The sequence below is a fragment of the Heteronotia binoei genome, chromosome 1 (assembly GCF_032191835.1).
Source record: "Heteronotia binoei isolate CCM8104 ecotype False Entrance Well chromosome 1, APGP_CSIRO_Hbin_v1, whole genome shotgun sequence".
NCBI classification, from domain to species: Eukaryota; Metazoa; Chordata; class Lepidosauria; order Squamata; family Gekkonidae; genus Heteronotia; species Heteronotia binoei.
The window spans coordinates 8,397,919-8,415,231 of NC_083223.1; the positions used below are offsets into that span (position 1 = coordinate 8,397,919).

The 17,313-nt window shown below is 49.2% G+C and overlaps 1 protein-coding gene across 1 annotated transcript in view; it reads right to left on the reverse strand.

Annotated features, from left to right (window-relative positions):
- The window catches only part of PELI1 (pellino E3 ubiquitin protein ligase 1), a 147,708-nt gene that overhangs the window by 21,682 nt on the left and 108,713 nt on the right, over positions 1 to 17,313 (reverse strand). The window lies entirely within an intron of this gene.

Sequence of the window (17,313 nt, forward strand, 5' to 3'; positions counted from 1 at the left end):
CCAGGTTCAAATCCATTCAGCTTGCTGAGCGGCCTCGCACCTGTCGCACCCACACTCAGCCTCACCCAGCTCACACAGAATTGTTTTTGGGATAAAATAATGAAGGGAACTCTCTCTTTCTTCAGTAGTGCTGCCAATCCCCAGGTGGGGACAGGGGATCCCCCGGTTTGGAGGCCCTCCCCCCGCTTCAGGGTCATCAGAAAGCGGGGGGAGGGGAGGGAAATGTCTGCTGGACACTCTATTATTCCCTATGGAGACCAATTCCCATAGGGTATAATGGAAAATTGATTTGTGGACATATGGGGCTTTGAAGGAGCTGTTTTTTAATGTAGAGGCACCACTTTTGCAGCAGACCATCCAGAGCCTCTCTCCAAAATACCCTTCAAATTTCAAAAGGATTGGACCAGGGGGTCAAATTCTATGAGCCCTCAAAGAAGGTGCCCCTATCCATTATTTCCAGCAGAGGGAAGATATTTAAAAGGTGTGCAGTTTCTTTAAATGTGATGGCCAGAACTCCCTTTGGAGTTCAATGACGCTTGTCATATCCCTGCTCCTGGTTCCACACCCCAGTGTCTTCTGGCTCCACCCCCAAAGTCTCCTGGCTCCATCCCCAAAGTCTCCAGGCTCCACCCCCCAAAGTCCCCAGATATTTCTTGAATTGGACTTGGCAACCCTATTCTTCAGGTGATGATGATGATATTGGATTTATATCCCACCCTCCACTCTGAAGAGTCTCAGAGCGGCTCACAATCTCCTTTCCCTTCCTCCCCCACAACAGACACCCTGTGAGGTAGATGAAGATATTGGATTTATATCCCGCACTCCACTCCAAAGAGTCTCAGAGCGGCTCACAATCTCCTTTCCCTTCCTCCCCCACAACAGACACCCTGTGAGGTGGGTGGGGCTGGAGAGGGCTCTCACAGCAGCTGCCTTTCAAGGACAACTCCTACAAAACCTATGGCTGACCCAAGGCCATTCCAGCAGGTGCAAGTGCAGGAGTGGGGAATCAAACCTGGTTCTCCCAGATAAGAATCCGCAAACTTCACCACTACACCAAACTGGCTTTCCCAGAAGCTGCCCTTTCAAGGACAACTTCTGCCAGAGCTCTGGCTGACCCAAGGCCCTGCTATTGGATTTATATCCCGCCCTCCACTCCGAAGAGTCTCAGAGCGGCTCACAATCTCCTTTACCTTCCTCCCCCACAACAGACACCCTGTGAGGTGGGTGGGGCTGGAGAGGGCTCTCACAACAGCTGCCCTTTCAAGGACAGAGGCTCAGAACAGCCTACAATCTCCTTTCCCTTCCTCCCCCACAACAGACAACCTGTGAGGTGGGTGGGGCTGGAGAGGGCTCTCCCAGCAGCTGCCCTTTCAAGGCTGGAGTCTCAGAGCGGCTCACAATCTCCTTTACCTTCCTCCCCCACAACAGACACCCTGTGAGGTGGGTGGGGCTGAGAGGGCTCTCACAGCAGCTGCCCTTTCAAGGACAACCTCTGCCAGAGCTATGGCTGACTCAAGGCCATGCTAGCAGGTGCAAGTGGAGGAGTGGGGAATCAAACCTGGTTCTCCCAGATAAGAGTCCGCACACTTAACCGCTACACCAAACTGGCTTTCCAATAGCCAGATACTTTCTGAAAACTGGCAGGGAAACTTACTGGCAGCGGGGGAAGGCCTAGGCTGGGGTCACAGTGCCACCAGGTATGTCACTTCCAGGTCAGACCGGAAGTGATATCATTGTGCTTCTGGCGATATGGGACACTCTGGTATTTGGGCTAAAATACTATGGTAGAAACCATTTTAACCATAGAGGTTTTTTTGCCCAAATACCACCTGGTGATGATGTCACTTCCGGTGCATGCTGGAAATGAGGCTGCTGGTGATGTCATTATAACATCACTCTGATGTCAGCCTAGGCCTCTCTCCGCTGCTGGAAAGTTCCCCCACTGGTCAGCTGATTAGCGGTTTGTGGGGATAGCAGATGAGGGCGAATATCCTGCCCCTCGTGAGGGATGCTGGGAACTCTCCTCTTTCCTTTCCTTGCGTTGGCTGCCTCAGACTAACCCTACGATTAGGGTTGCCAAGTCCAATTCAAGAAATATCTGGGGACTTTGGGGGTGGAGCCAGGAGACATTGGAGGTGGAGCCAGGAGCAAGGGTGTGACAAGCATAATTGAACTCCAGGGGAGTTCTGGCCATCACATTTAAAGGGACAGCACACCTTTTAAAATGTCTTCCTTCCATAGAAAATAATGAAGGATAGGGGCACCTTCTTTTGGGGCTCATAGAATTAGACCCCCTGGTCCAATCCTTTTGAAACTTAGGGGGTATTTTGGAGAGAGGCACTAGATGCTATACTGAAAATTTGGCACCTCTAGCTCAAAAAACAGCCCCCTCAGAGCCCCCGATACCCACAGATCAATTCCCCATCATTCCCTATGGGAATTGTTCCTGGAGGTGCATAATGGCCGTGGGGGAGGGACTTCCCCCGCCGGCCAGCTGGCTGGGGGAGGGGGGAAGCCTGTAAAACCGGGGGATCCCCCGCTGGGACCTGGGGATTGGGAAGCCTACCTACGATGCTGTTTGAATCCAGTGACCCCTTGAAGCCCAATAAGATTATATTCATCCTCCTCTATATTCTCCTTGGTCACTTCACAGTTAAAGTCTTTAACCACACGGTTAAAGGCACGTAGGGAGGTTAACCACCAGAATCTTGTGAATACCATCCAGTTAGCATTCTAAGGAGTTAAAAATGTAAATCAGGTTTTATGATCCAAAGCAGAGATTCATTAAACGTTTCACTGTATTTTTTTTTTTAAAAAAAGCTAGAATAAAAGTGTCTTTGTGGTGAAAATTACCTCCATTTTGTTCAGACAGAAGTAGCATTATGTGCATTAACGACCGTGGCTAGTGGGCCGCCTTTTCTGAAACGTTTTCAACTGAAAAGAGGTTTCACAGTGTAGTCATTGAGGGTTTGTTTTAAAAAAGGAAAGACCAAACCCCACAACCAAGACGCGCTGATTCAGAAGCAAAGTTGGAAGGTTTAAATCTTCTGAGTCAGAGTCCTGAAATGAGGGAAAGATCCCCCTCTGCTCGTGAATTCAGAAACCATTCACTAACTGGGAAACGTGCATCGTGTGAATGTCCTATATGATTGCAAGGTGTACAACGTTCACTGTGAAATCCTTCCTTTTCCTGCCGTTTTGCCTACCACTCTTAATCAAAAAAGGCAACAACTGAAGGATCTTCGGAATGATAGGAAGGAACCCAAGTAGGGTTGCCAAGTCCAATTTAAGAAATATCTGGGGACTTTGGGGGTGGAGCCAGGAGACTTTGGGGGTGGAGCCAGGAGACATTGGGGTGGAGCCAAGATCAAGGCTGTGGCAAGCATAATTGAACTCCAAAGGGAGTTCTGGCCATCACATTTAAAGGGACGGCACACCTTTTCAATTCCTTCCATAGGAAATAATGAAGGATAGGGGCACCTTCTTTTGGGGCTCATAGAATTGGACCCCCTGGTCCAATCGTTTTGAAACTTGGGAGGTATTTTGGGTAGAGGCACCAGATGCTATACAGAAAATTTGGCACCTCTACCTCAAAAAACAGGCCCCCCAGAGCCCCTGACACCCGCGGATCAATTCCCCATCATTCCCTATGGGAATCGTTCCTGGAGGTGCATAATGGCTGTGGGGGTGGAGCTTCCCCCGCTGGCCAGCTGGCTGGGGGAGGGGGGAAGCCTGTAAAACCAGGGGATCCCCCGCTGGGACCTGGGGATTGGGAAGCCTAAACCCAAGGGTTATACTCAAAGTAGCTAAATTTGGCCAGCTTGCCACCAGAGTTAGAAAGTCGCTCGAAGTTCACAAGGGTAATAGCTAGGCGTTTGCTTCCTTTCCTCTCTTAGTTGGTAGCTTTTAGAAGGTTTGATCCCATTATAAGCTGTATGTATGTTTTATAATTGATTGTAACAATTCTACCTCTATTCTCTCCGCATAATTCATACGGGTTACTGTAACCGGCATTGGTTTTTATCTGTATTGTTTTTGCTGGCTTCTGCTGTGAATAAACTTGATTCGATTTCATCGTATGAATAAGAACTCTTCTCTCTGCCACCAATCCAGATCACCACATCAGTATGCCTCATTCCATTGAAGTTGAGGCAATCTGAGATCTCCCCAAGGTAAAGGTAGTCCCCTGTGCAAGCACCAGTCGTTTTCGACTCTGGGGTGACGTTGCTTTCACAACGTTTTCACGGCAGACTTTTTACGGGGTGGTTTGCCATTGCCTTTCCCAATCATCTACACTTTCCTCCCAGCAAGCTGGGGACTCATTTTACTGACCTCGGAAGGATGGAAGGCTGAGTCAACCTGGAGCCGGCTACCTGAACCCAGCTTCCGCTGGGATTGAACTCAGGTCGTGAGCAGAGGGCTCCGACTGCAGTACTGCAGCTTTACCACTCTGCGCCACGGGGCTCTATCCCCCAAGGTCTACCTCCCCAAATCTCCAGGAGTTTCTCAACCTGGAACTGGCAACCGTTTCTTCCCTCCCACTCCCAGCCAGTGGCCCAATAGGGCCTGGAGATCCCAGATCAAGTCAACATTCATTTTGCTGAAAGACAATGGATCAGGTCCTTTCTAAGTTAAGCAAAAATAATGCCGCAGGCCTTGACTTGCATTCAGACATCGCGACCTGGACTGATGGAGCTGAGAAAGACACAGATGCTTATTTTTCAAGAGCCCTGTGGTGCAGAGTGTTACAGCTGCAGTACTGCAGTCCGAATGCTCTGCTCACGACCTGAGTTTGATCCCCGGCGGAAGCTGGGTTTTCAGGTAGCTGGCTCCAGGTTGACTCAGCCTTCCATCCTTCCAAGGTTGGTCAAAAGAGGGAAAGTGTAGAGGACTGGGGAAGGAAAGAGGACTGTGTTGGTCAAAAGAGGGAAAGCGTAGAGGACTGGGGAAGAGGCTTGCTGGGGGGAAAGCGTAGATGACTGGGGAAGGCAATGGCAAACCACCCCGTAAAATACGGTCTGCCGTGAAAACGTTGTGAAAGCAACGTCACCCCAGAGCCGGAAACGACTGGTGCTTGCACAGGGGACCTTTCCTTTCCCTTCACTTTTCTCCTTCCCAGGGCTCATTTTGTAGCAGGAGCTCCTCTGCACATTAGGCCACACCCTGCTGATGTAGCCAATCCTCCAAGAGCTTACAAGGCTCTTCGTACAGGGCCTACTGTAAGCTCTTGGAGGACTGGCTACATCAGCGGGATGTGGCCTAATATGCAGAGGAGCTCCTGCTACAAAATGAACCCCGCTCCTTCCCTTCGTGTGAATTATGCATAAAGACTCTTGGAGCAAATCAAACTCTGGTACCTCCCACTACGATATGAGGATGCAGGTCCCTGATGGAACTGGGGTCGTTTTATCCCACACAAACTAGGATGTTAAACAAACACTTATTCAACTTAGCACCTGTGCTCGTAGGCCCAAGAGAACTGGAATAGCGTTGTCAATTCCAAATTCGGAAATACCTGCAGATTTTGGAAGAAGACGACGACTGCGGATTTATACGCCGCCCTTCTCTCTGAATCAGAGCGGCTTACAATCTCCTATATTTTCTTCCCCCACAACAGAAACTCTGTGAGGTGGGTGGCCCTGAGAGAGCTCTGACAGAAACTGTCCTTTCAAGGACAGCTCCTGTGATAGATATGGCTGACCCAAAGCTATTCCAGCAGCTGCAAGTGGAGGAGAGGGAAATCAAACCCAGTTCTCCCATATAAGAGTCCGCACACTTAACCACTACACCAGACTGGCTCTTTCAAGGACAACTCCTGCAAGAGTCATGGCTGACCCAAGGCTATTCCAGCAGCTGCAAGTGGAGGAGTGGGGAATCAAACCCGGTTCTCCCAGATAAGAGAGCTATGGCTGACCCAAGGCCATTCCAGCAGGTGCAAGTGGAGGAGTGGGGAATCAAACCCAGTTCTCCCAGATAAGAGAGCTATGGCTGACCCAAGGCCATTCCAGCAGCTGCAAGTGGAGGAGTGGGGAATCAAACCCGGTTCTCCCAGATAAGAATGGCTGACCCAAGGCCATTCCAGCAGATGCAAGTGGAGGAGTGGGGAATCAAACCCGGTTCTCCCAGATAAGAGAGCTGTGGCTGATCCAAGGCCATTCCAGCAGCTGCAAGTGGAGGAGTGGAAAATCAAACCCGGTTCTCCCACCCTCCAAAACAGCCATTTTCTTCAGAGGAATTGATCCCTGCAGCCGGGAGAACAGGTATAATTCTGGGGGATCTCCAGGCCGCACCTAGAGGTTGGCAACCTCTAGTTGCTGCACCTCCTTAACAGCCATTGGGGTGAGAAAGGAAAGAAGCCAGGACATGACCTGCCAAGCTAACATATCATGTGTCCCTTGTTTAAATGGCACTGTTGTGATGCCATTGTCTGTGATGTGTTGCTTACAAATTAATGCGCATGACTCTCTGGGACTTAATAGAGGCCTACGCAATACGGTGTTTTTTTTTTTTTAAAAGAATGCAGAACTGTATACTTAAATATTAGGGTGCTGAGCCTTAAATTACAGGGCTCTTGACCTCTGACCCAGCCCATGACCCCTTGTAAAGGTCAGAACACTGAGGTCATTAGGGAGGGGCCAGCGGTACGGTTACTTTCCACCCCAGGGAGCGGCCAGGATGGGCAAGCTGTTGGCCCTCTCCCAGGTGACCTCAGTTTTCAAATGCAGCCGAAGGGAAATGGGTCAAAGTCATGGGAGGATATGTGCAGAGCCACGAGTATTAATATTCTCCCAGGGTAGAAGAACTATTCCCGTAAGTATGTGAAGTGATGACAAGTAGGGAGGGGCACAGATCTGAACTTTGGCCGGTTCGCGAACCCCAGCCTGAGATTCGGGGAAGGAGTCTTCCCCAGACACTCCCCGAGCTTCAGCTAGGTTCGGGTGTTCAGCTCCCCCTCACGCATGCCACTTCCAGGCAGCGTTGGGCACCGCCCCCAATACACCTGTGTTATCCCAGAAATGCAGTGCCCAACATGCTCGTGTCACTTCCGGGTAACACAGGTGCAGTGGGGCAGTGTCCAACTAGGGTGGCCAAGCCCCCAGTCCAGGTGGGGAATCCCCCACCTGGGAGGTTCCCAACCCGCCAGCCCACATTGGGCTGGCGGTGGGAACCTCCCCTGACGTCACCGGGGCAACAGCCACTCTAGGCATTTCTGGGAAAACTCTATGGTTTCCCCCGGACGCTCTAGCCATTTGGGAGGGAAAACTCTATGGTACAATAGGTACGTGGCTGCCGCGTGATGTTGCCGGTGCGTTGACGTCACTGTGTTGCGTGCATAAGTCCTGTGCCAGAGCCTCTGAGGGACTTAGCAACTCTATGCCCGACGCAGCCTGGAAGTGACGTGGGTGCCTAACCAGGGGGACCCCCGAACCGGTTTGGGTGGGCTTTATTTGAGGGTTTGGTTCAGGGGTTAAGTTGAGGGTTGCCTGGTATGCGAATCCTGAACCAGGCTTTCCTGGTCTGTGCCAATCCCTACTGACAAGTTACTTCTGACTTATGGCGACGCTATGAATTAATGACCTCCAAAACGTCCTATCCTTAACAGCCAAGCAAAGGTCTTGCAAACTGATCAGGGCTTCCTTTCTTGAGCCAATCCGTCTCATGTTGGTTCTTCCACTTTTCCTAGCATCAGGGGTGGAATTCTAGCAGGAGCTCCTTTGCATATTAAGCCACACCCCACTGATGTAACCAATCCTCCAAGAGCTTACAAGGCTCATTTTTTGTAAGCTCCTGGAGGATTGGCTACATCAGGGGGGAGTGGCCTAATATGCAAAGGAGCTTCTGCTAGAATTCCACCCCTGCCTAGACTTATTGTCTTTTCAAGTAACTCTTGTCTTCTCATGAGGTGACCAAAGTACAAGAGCCTTAGTTTGTTCATTTTTGCTTCTAGGTCCAAATAAAGCCACTTTTCACCACCTTTTTGAAAACCCACACTTAAAAAAAAAAAAAAACCCACTCTATTTCTAACACACCAAGAGTCAACACTGGGCAAGCCAATTTCTTGCAGAGCCCCAAACCTCTTCCTTAGAAATCCGCCCTCACCCATCCCACAACACTGGAGTAGCAAACAATCCTCTCCTTAGAATCACAGAGTTGGAAGGGACCTCCAGGGTCATCTAGTCCACCCCCCTGTTGGGGGATTCTGTTTAAAAACCTCCAAGGAAGGAGAGTCCACCACCTCCCAAGGAAGCCTGTTCCACTGAGGAACCACTTTAATGGTCAGGAAGTTCTTCCTAATGTTGAGACGGAAACTCTTTTGATTTAATTTCAACCCACTGGTTCTGGTCCTACCTTCTGGGGCCACAGAAAACAATTCCACACCATCCTCTAGATGACAGCCCTTCAAGTACTTGGAGATGGTGATCATATCACCTCTCAGCTGCCTCCTCTCCAGGCTAAACATGCCCAGCTCCTTCAACCCAATGGTTCTGGTCCTACCTTCTGGGGCCACAGAAAACAATTCCACACCGTACTCTACAGGACAGCCCTTCAAGTCCTTGAAGATGGTGATCATATCACCTCTCAGCCGCCTCTTCTCCAGGCTAAACATGCCCAGCTCCTTCAGCATTTCTTCATAGGACTTGGTCTCCAGACCCCTCACTAGGGTTGCCAAGTCCAACTAAAGAAAAATCTGGGGACTTTGGGGGCAGAGCCAGGAGACTTTGGAGGTGGAGCCAGGAGACATTGGGGGTGGAGCCAGGAACAAGGATGTGACAAGCATAATTGAACTCAAAGGGAGTTCTGGCCATCCCATTTAAAGGGACAGCACACCTTTTTAAATGCCTTTCTTCCATAGGAAATAATTAAGGATAGGGGCACCATCTTTTGGGGCTCATAGAATTGGACCCTCTGGTCCAATATTTTTGAAACTTGGGGGGTATTTTGGGGAGAGGCACTAGCTGCTATACTAAAAATCTGGTGCCTCTACCTCAAAAAATAGCCCCCCCCCCAGAGCCCCCAATACCCATGGATCAATTCCCTATTATTCTCTATGGGAATCGTTCTCCATAGGGAATAATAGAGTGCCTAGTAGACATTTCCCTCCCCCCCACGCTTTCTAAAGGGGGGGCATCCATACCAGGGAATCCCCCCTCCCTAACCCAAGACCATTCCAGCAGGTGCAAGTGGAAGAGTTTGGAATCAAACCCGGTTCTCCCAGATAAGAGTCTGTGCACTGAACCACCACACCAGATTAATAGAAATAAAGTGCACAATTGTATCATTCAGAAACTTGTTACACCAAACTGTCTCTCACAAGGTGGTGAGGGCTTTGAGAACCACACAATCTGTGTGAAAGAGCCACAGTTTGGCCACACCTGCGCTACACTGTGCTGGATCTCTGTGCTCCTCCCTATCAGAAACTCACTTCTTTTCAGTCAGACTTCCCTTCTGTGGTCTCATTCCTGAGGGCTGCGTGTAGCATATGACTTTAAGTTATGTGCAGTTCTTACAGCTCTAGCCGAAATGTCCTCAATTCACCCAGTGTAGGCAAGGTTTAAAGATAGCAGCCGTAGGTGGGAAGTGAAAGTATAATTTTGACATCCGTAGAACAATTTTAACATGGCGGGGTGAGATCTTTTCTTCTTTTGGGAAGCCGACACATTCGGCTCTCTTTAGAAAATGAAAATATTTCCAATAGCCTAGATTATCGAGGGATGAAAATACATTAAAGAGATAAAAGGCAGTCTTGGTTGACACCCATTCAGTTTAAATAGAGTTATGAATTCCTGATCTAGTTGAATGGGTAAGCCTGGTAATTGTTTTGCCTGGTTCAGAACCTGGCAAATTTGGACGGCACATATATGAGAGAGTAGGCGAAGGATGAGAGGCCCTAATATACTGATAAAATATCCCAAAACAGCCTAGCGCAGGGGTGGCCAAAATTGTTTAACGCAAGAGCCACGTAGAATAAGCATCAGATGTCCGAGAGCTGCAAGACATGAATGGCCGATGCCTGAGAGCTGCAAGACAGGCAGGGAGGGAAGATGGAAGGAAGGAAGGAAGGCAAATAGATGAGGAGGGAGAGGTGGAAAGAAAGCAACTTTGACTTTATAGAAGAAGATATTGGATTTATATCCCGCCCTCCACTTCGAATCTCAGAGTTTCAGAGCAGCTCACAATCTCCTTTACCTTCCTCCCTCACAACAGACACCCTGTGAGGTAGGTGGGGCCGAGAGGGCTCTCACAGCAGCTGCCCTTTCAAGGACAATCTCTGCGAGAGCTGTGGCTGACCCAAGGCCATTCCAGCAGGTGCAAGTGGAGGAGTGGGGAATCAAACCAGGTTCTCCCAGATAAGAGTCCGCACACTTAACCATTACAAAAGCCCCCCAAATCAGGAGAAATGGGAACCCTAGATCAGACCCTTGGTCCATCAAAGTCAGTATCGTCTACTCAGACTGGCAGTAAATCTCCAAAGACTCAGTTTGAGCTCTTTCACATCGCTTATTCCCTGGTCCTTTTAAGTGGAGATGCCGGGGACTGAATTTGGGGCTTTTAACATGTAAAGCAGAGCCTTTTCCACTGAGCCACCGTCCCTCCCCAATCATGGCACTATCCCTCTAGCCCAGCTCTTTGCAAAGTTTTTGAAGTGGAACCCATTGCTATAGTTTTTGGGATCCACATGCTCAGGGGTGGAATTCTAGCAGGAGCTCCTCTGCATATTAGGCCACACACCCCCTGATGTAGGCAAGCCTCCAAGAGCTTACAAAAAAGAGCCTTGTAAGCTCTTGGAGCATTGGTTACATCAGGGGGTGTGGCCTAATATGCAAAGGAGCTCCTGCTAGAATTCCACCACTGCACATGCTACTTTCCTCCTTCCATCAGGAGAGGTGACACCCCCCCCCTCACCCTGGAACAGAATTTTGGAGCCCATTTTGAGCTGCTGTAGGAGGAGGAGATGGAAGAAATCGCCTACCGAAGCAGACATTGGGATCCAAGCTGTTATTTCCTCCTACCATTATTACGTTTATTATTGCTTTTCCTTATAGTGAATAGTTTCATCAAGGTCAGTAATGTCTATTCAGATTGTCACCGGCCCTCAGGGACTCAGACAGAGGTCTTTCACTTCACCTACTGCCTGGTCATCCTAACCCAAGATAGGGATACCCAGTCGAAGTGAATCTGGATTTGTTTTACTTCTGAGGTAATCAAGAGTCGATTGGCCCTGCAGAAGAGCGTGAGAAGAGCCCTGCTGGATCAGACCAGTGGTCCATCTAGTCCAGCCTCCTGTCTCACACAGTGGCCAACCAGATAGATCCAAGAAGGCAGCCGTGTTGGTCTGAAGCAGCTGCACAAAGCAGAAGTCAAGTTGCACCTTTAAGACCAACCAAGTTTTATTGAGAACGTAAGCTTCCGTGTGCTCTCTAAGCACGCTTCATCAGACGAGGGGATCAGGTATTGTGGGTTGAAATAGGTGCAGTTTGTTGTTTAAGAGTGCAAACTGGCTGTGGTCACATGATAAAACAGTGGCCAACCAGTTCCTCTGATCAGCCAATAACAGGGCAGAGAGGCCAAGGCCTTCATAAGAACATCAGAAGAGCCCAGCTGGATCAACCTAGTGGTCCATCTAGTCCAGCATCCTGTCTCACACAGGGGCCAACCAGTTCCTTTGAAGGGCTAACAACAGGGCAGAGAGGCTGAGGCCTTCATAAGCCTCCTGTCTCACACAGTGGCCAACCAGTTCCTCTGGACAGTCAACAACAGGGCAGAGAGGCCAAAGCCTTCATAAGAACATAAGGAGAGCCCTGCTGGATCAGACCAGCGGTCCATCTAGTCCAGCATCCTGTCTCACACAACAGCCAACCAGTTTTTCTGCAGGGCCAACAGCAGGGCAGAGAGGCCGAGGCCTTCATAAGAACATCAAAAGAGCCCTGCTGGATCTGACCATCTACTCCAGCATCGTGTCTCACATGGTGTCCAACCAGTTCCTCTGGCTGACTTAGAGAAGTGATTTAAAGAGACAAATGCTTTCTCCAAGCCAGCCAATGGGGTGGTGGGGGCTTTGAGAGCCACACAATATGTGTGAGCTGCAGTTTGGCCACCACTGCTCTAGACTGTCAACAACGGGGCATAGAGGTCTGCCCCTGATGTTGCCTCCTGGCTCTGAAATTCAGAGGAGCAATGCTTCTGAATGTGGAGTTTCCCCTCAGTTACCATGGCTAGTAGACACTGAACATATGAACATATGAAGCTGCCTTATACTGAATCAGACCCTTGGTCCATCAAAGTCAGTCTTGTCTTCTCAGACTGGCAGCGGCTCTCCAGGGTCTCAAGCTGAGGTTTTTCACACCTATTTGCCTGGAGCCTTTTTTGGAGATGCCAGGGATTGAACCTGGGACCTTCTGCTTCCCAAGCAGATGCTCTACCACTGAGCCACCGTCCCTCCCCAGTGATAGACTTATCCTCCATGAATCTATCTAAACCTTTTTTAAAGCTGTGTATTCCTTTGGCCATCTCTACCTAGAGAGCCTAACTTCCATAGGGCTGGCAACAACATGTTAGGCCCCCTTCACCACCAAAAATGGCCGCTTAAAAACATTTGAAGCCAAGGGCATATGGCGAGGCCTTCTTGAGCGTTCTTTCCCACTTCCAGAAAATTCTCTTCCCATAGAAACAGTGTAAGCTCTCTACCGGGAAACTGAAGAGAATTATTCCGGCTGGCCAAACTTGCTACGTTTTATTGTAAAATATTTTGAAATCAGCCTTTACAAAGTTGTCATTTGCCCAGGTCTTTAAATTGGGGAGAAGGCGGTCAAAATAACAACGGTACATTTTGCTGTTATGAAAGACAACAGCTGATCCTTCTGTGAGGAAAACCACACCGCCGTCCTACATATTTTCAGCGATGTTCTCGGCTTCCCACACACACCGTGGCATGGCATTACAGTCATTTTTCTCTCTCACACCGGGTAGTTATTTTAAAACTACCAGGATGACATTACCATACCATCTACCTTTAAACTGAGATGTCCCCCCCTTCTGTTGTATTGCAGCCCGCCATCTTTATTCGCCCCTCACAAAATCAAGTTCTCCTGACTTGGGTCAATCTAAAAGTCATGCCTATTGTCTCTTACTGGGGAGTCACTACCGTTTATCACAACGGAACTTCTTTCTGAGGAGACATTTTTAGGATTGTGATATGAAACTCTGTCACATCTAGAAATGTCTCTTGGTTGTGACCATATATATACCAACGCGAGGTTGCCCAACTGAAATTGCTTGACGTTATCTTGGGGGGGTTGTGGCCTTGATTTCCTTTCTCTATCCCCAAAATCACCTCCATAGCTTTAAGCCTAGAGAAAAGAGCAGGTTTTCATACGGTATCTAAGGTTGTCAACTCCAGGTTTGAAAATACTTGGAAGTTCTGAGGGGGTGATGGAGCCTGATGAGGGTGTGGCTTGGAAAGAGACTGCAATTGGGTATAATGCCACAGAGCCCGCCTTCCAAAGCAGCCATTTTCTCCAGGTGAACTGATTTCAGCCACCGGGAGGTCAGTTGTCATCAGAGTTGCCAACCTCAAGGTGGTGGCTGGAGACCTCCCGGGATTACAACTATTCTCCAGGTGACAGAGATCAGTTCTCTTGGAGAAAATGGCCACTTTGGAAGGTAGACTCTATAGCACTGTACCCCATTGAAGTCCCTCCCCTCTCCAAACCTTGCCCTCCTCAGATCCCACTTCCAAAATCTCCAGGTATTTCCCAACTCAGAGCTGGCAGCCATAGTTGTTATCGCAGACTGGGCTTTTCTTTTTATAGAAAAAGCCCAGCAGGAACTCCTTTGCGTATTAGGCCACACCCCCTGACGCCACCAGTTTCACCCAGGGCTTTTTTGTAGGGAAAGGCCCAACAGGAACTCATTTGCATATTAGGCCACACCCCTGACATCACCATTGTTTCACCCAGGGCTTTTTTGTAGGGAAAGGCCCAACAGGAGCTCATTTGCATATTAGGCCACACCCCTGACATCACCATTGTTTCACCCAGGGCTTTTTTTGTAGGAAAAAGCCCAGCAGGAGCTCATTTGCATATTAGGCCACATCCCCTGATGCCAAGCCAGCCAGAACTACGTTCCTGTGCATTTCTGCTCAAAAAATCCCCCTGATCCCAGGAGATCAGAATATAAGAGGAAAGAATGTAGTTCTGGTGTCATGGGTAGAATACCAGGCCCAGAAAATGAGTACTTTTAAAAAACTGAGTATATTTAAAAAGAACTCCGTTTCTGAGCCTGGTATTTCGCTTTTCCTCTGGTGTTATCCCGCTTAACAGGATTCAAAGAAGCCAACATTGTGTCAAGGTCTTACACATAGATTTCCGTACAGGCGGGTCTTTTGAACTGTAAGCAGGGGTGGAATTCTAGCAGGAGCTCCTTTGCATATTAGGCCACACACCCCTGATGTAGCCAATCTTCCAAGAGCTTACAAAAAAGAGCCTTGTCAGCTCTTGGGGGAGTGGGGGAGGTGTAGCCCAATATGCAAAGGAGCTCCTGCTAGAATTCCATCCCTGACTATAAAGGTATGCAGATTCGAGTGCGTCAGAGCCTCTCTCATAGACTGATGACTCTTCAAGCGTGTGAGTGAAGCATCCTGAAGCACTTCTGAGATTTTTCGTCATGAATGCTTGCCAAGATCATTTGTCCTTCTCCAGTTTTTGAAAGCGTTCCCCACCCAGCAGATTTTTCAAACATGGATTGACTTCTCAAAATCAGGTCATTCAAAAATTTCATGGGGCAGCGACGGCCTGCAATGGCTAGGTAAAATGGAACAAAGAAGCTCTATGGTCTAAGCCCAATTTAACGATAGAGTCCCCCGCCATGTGACATCCCTGCTCACCCTTGTAATGCCCCCCCTCAAAAAAATCCCCCCACTGAACCAGTGACGGGACTGGGCAACACGAAGAAGAAGAAAAAGAAGACGACTGTAGATTTATACCCTTCTCTCTGAATCAGGGACTCAGAGTGGCTTACAATTTCCTATATCATCTCCCCCCACAACAGACACCCTGTGAGGTAAGTGGGGCTGAGAGGGCTCTCACGGCAGCTGCCCTTTTAAGGACAACTCCTATGATAGTTATGGCTAACGCAAGGCCATTGCAGCAGCTGCAAGTGGAGGAGTGGGGAATCCAACCCAGTTATCCCAAGTAAGAGTCTGCACACTTAACCACTACACAAAACTGGCTCTCTAAAGGGAGTTGTGCAGGGATATGGTGCCATTATTGCAGGGTCCAATTCAAGAAATATCTGGAGACTTTGAGGGGTGGAGCCAGGAGACTCTGGGGGTGGAGCCAGGCGCAAGGTTGTGACAAGCACGATTGAACTCCCAAGGGAGATCTGGACATCCCATTTAAAAGGACACACATTCTGAAGTATGGTGGAGGTAGTCATACACACATTACCAGCATTCCTGAGGCATGCGTCTGCAGGGCACAGAATGTGTGTTCAGGCCAATTTCTGCACTTCAGAATGCGTGTGGCATCTTCACTCCATCTTCCACTCCAGCTGCACATGACAAGGAGGTCTAACTGGGATCCACTCAAGCCTGCTCATTGGGCTTACTCCCAGAAAAATGCTCAGTGGATAGCCCCATTAGGCAAGCATGTGGGTTGCCTGGGGGCAAGGGATCCCCTGGTTTGGAGGCCCTCCCTCTGCTTTAGGGTCATCAGAAAATGAGGGGAGGGATTGAAAGTCCGCTGGGCACTCCGTTATACCCTACGGAGACTAATATAATAGGGTATAATAGAGATTTGATCCATGGGTATCTGGGGCCCAGGGGGGGGGGGCTGTTTTTTGAGGCAGAAGCACCAAATTCTCAGCATAGCATCTGGTGCCTCCTCTCTCAAAAAAAAAATCACCCAAGTTTCAAAAGGATTGGACCAGGGGGTCCAATTCTATAAGCCTCAAAATAAGGCGCCCCATGCATTATTTCCAATGAAGAGAAATCATTTCAAAGGCACGTGGTCCCTTTAAATGTGAGGGCCAGAACTCCCTTCAGAGTTCAATTGCGCTTGTCGCGCCCTTGCTCCTGGCTCCACCCCCCCCCAAGTTCCCAGATATTTCCTGAGTTGGACCTGGCAACTCTATGATTCACATATTAAGAAGAGTTCCTCACCGTACAGGTCAGGCCACATGTATACCTATTTAAGATTAGGTAGCAGAGACCCCGTGGCACAGAGTGGTAAAGCTGCGGTACTGCCGTTGGAGCCCTCTGCTCACGGCCTGAGTTCGATCCCAGCGGAAGCTGGTTCAGGTAGCCGGCTCCAGGTGGACTCAGCCTTCCATCCTTCCGAGGTCGGTAAACTGAGTCCCCAGCTTGCTGGGGGGAAAGCGTAGATGACTGGGGACGGCAATGGCAAACCACCCGGTAAAAAGTCTGCCATGAAAACATTGTGAAAGCAACGTCACCTCAGAGTCGAAAACGACTGGTGCTTGTACGGGGGACTACCTTTACCTTTTTTAGCAGAGATATAAACTTTATAAAGGACACAGACAAACATAATTAAATATTTTTTTTTTAAAAAAAAAACACCTTAACACATGCTTACAATTTTAGCACCTGTTGGTCTTAAAGGTGCTTTCTTTGTATCTCTTCCATGGGATCCAGGAAACAGGGCAAAGGAAGCTGTGGCTCTTTCCTTCCTTCCCCAGGGGAGCCTCAGCTAATAGAAGACAGACAGACTTGGCTCAGTAGCTCTGCTGTGTGATTGCAAGAGTCTGGAAGAACAAGCTCTGCCTTCCCACCTTCCTCCCCAAGGGAGGAGCGTCAGCCAATTAAGAAAAAACAGAGGCTTTGCTCCTGTGCGATTGATCAAGCCTCGCAAAGCAAGCTGTGATGCAGAAAGAAGCAAGAGAGAGGGAGAAGGAAGCAGATGGCAGCCAGTTGCTCGGGGGCCTGATAAAAACCCTCTGGGGGCGCCTGATTTGGCCTGCGGGCTGTATATTTGACATCCCTGCATTAACTTGCTCAAAACAGATACAGGGAGCAGAGTGGATCCAAATGTTCTTTACCCAAGTGTTCTGTCCAAATTAAGGAAGGGGGGGGGGCAGGGCGGAGTGACGTTCAAATCCAGTTGCACCTTAGAGACAAACAAGATTTCCGAGGCATAAGCATTTAGAGAGTCAAAGCACCTCTCATCAACTTTGAGGATATCTGACAAAAGGAGCTACGCCTCTAAAAAGCTCCTTCCTCCCCAAATTCTTGTGGGTCTCTAAGGGGCTGCTGGACTCCCATCTTGCTGTTGTACTGCTGACTCGCCACGGCTATGC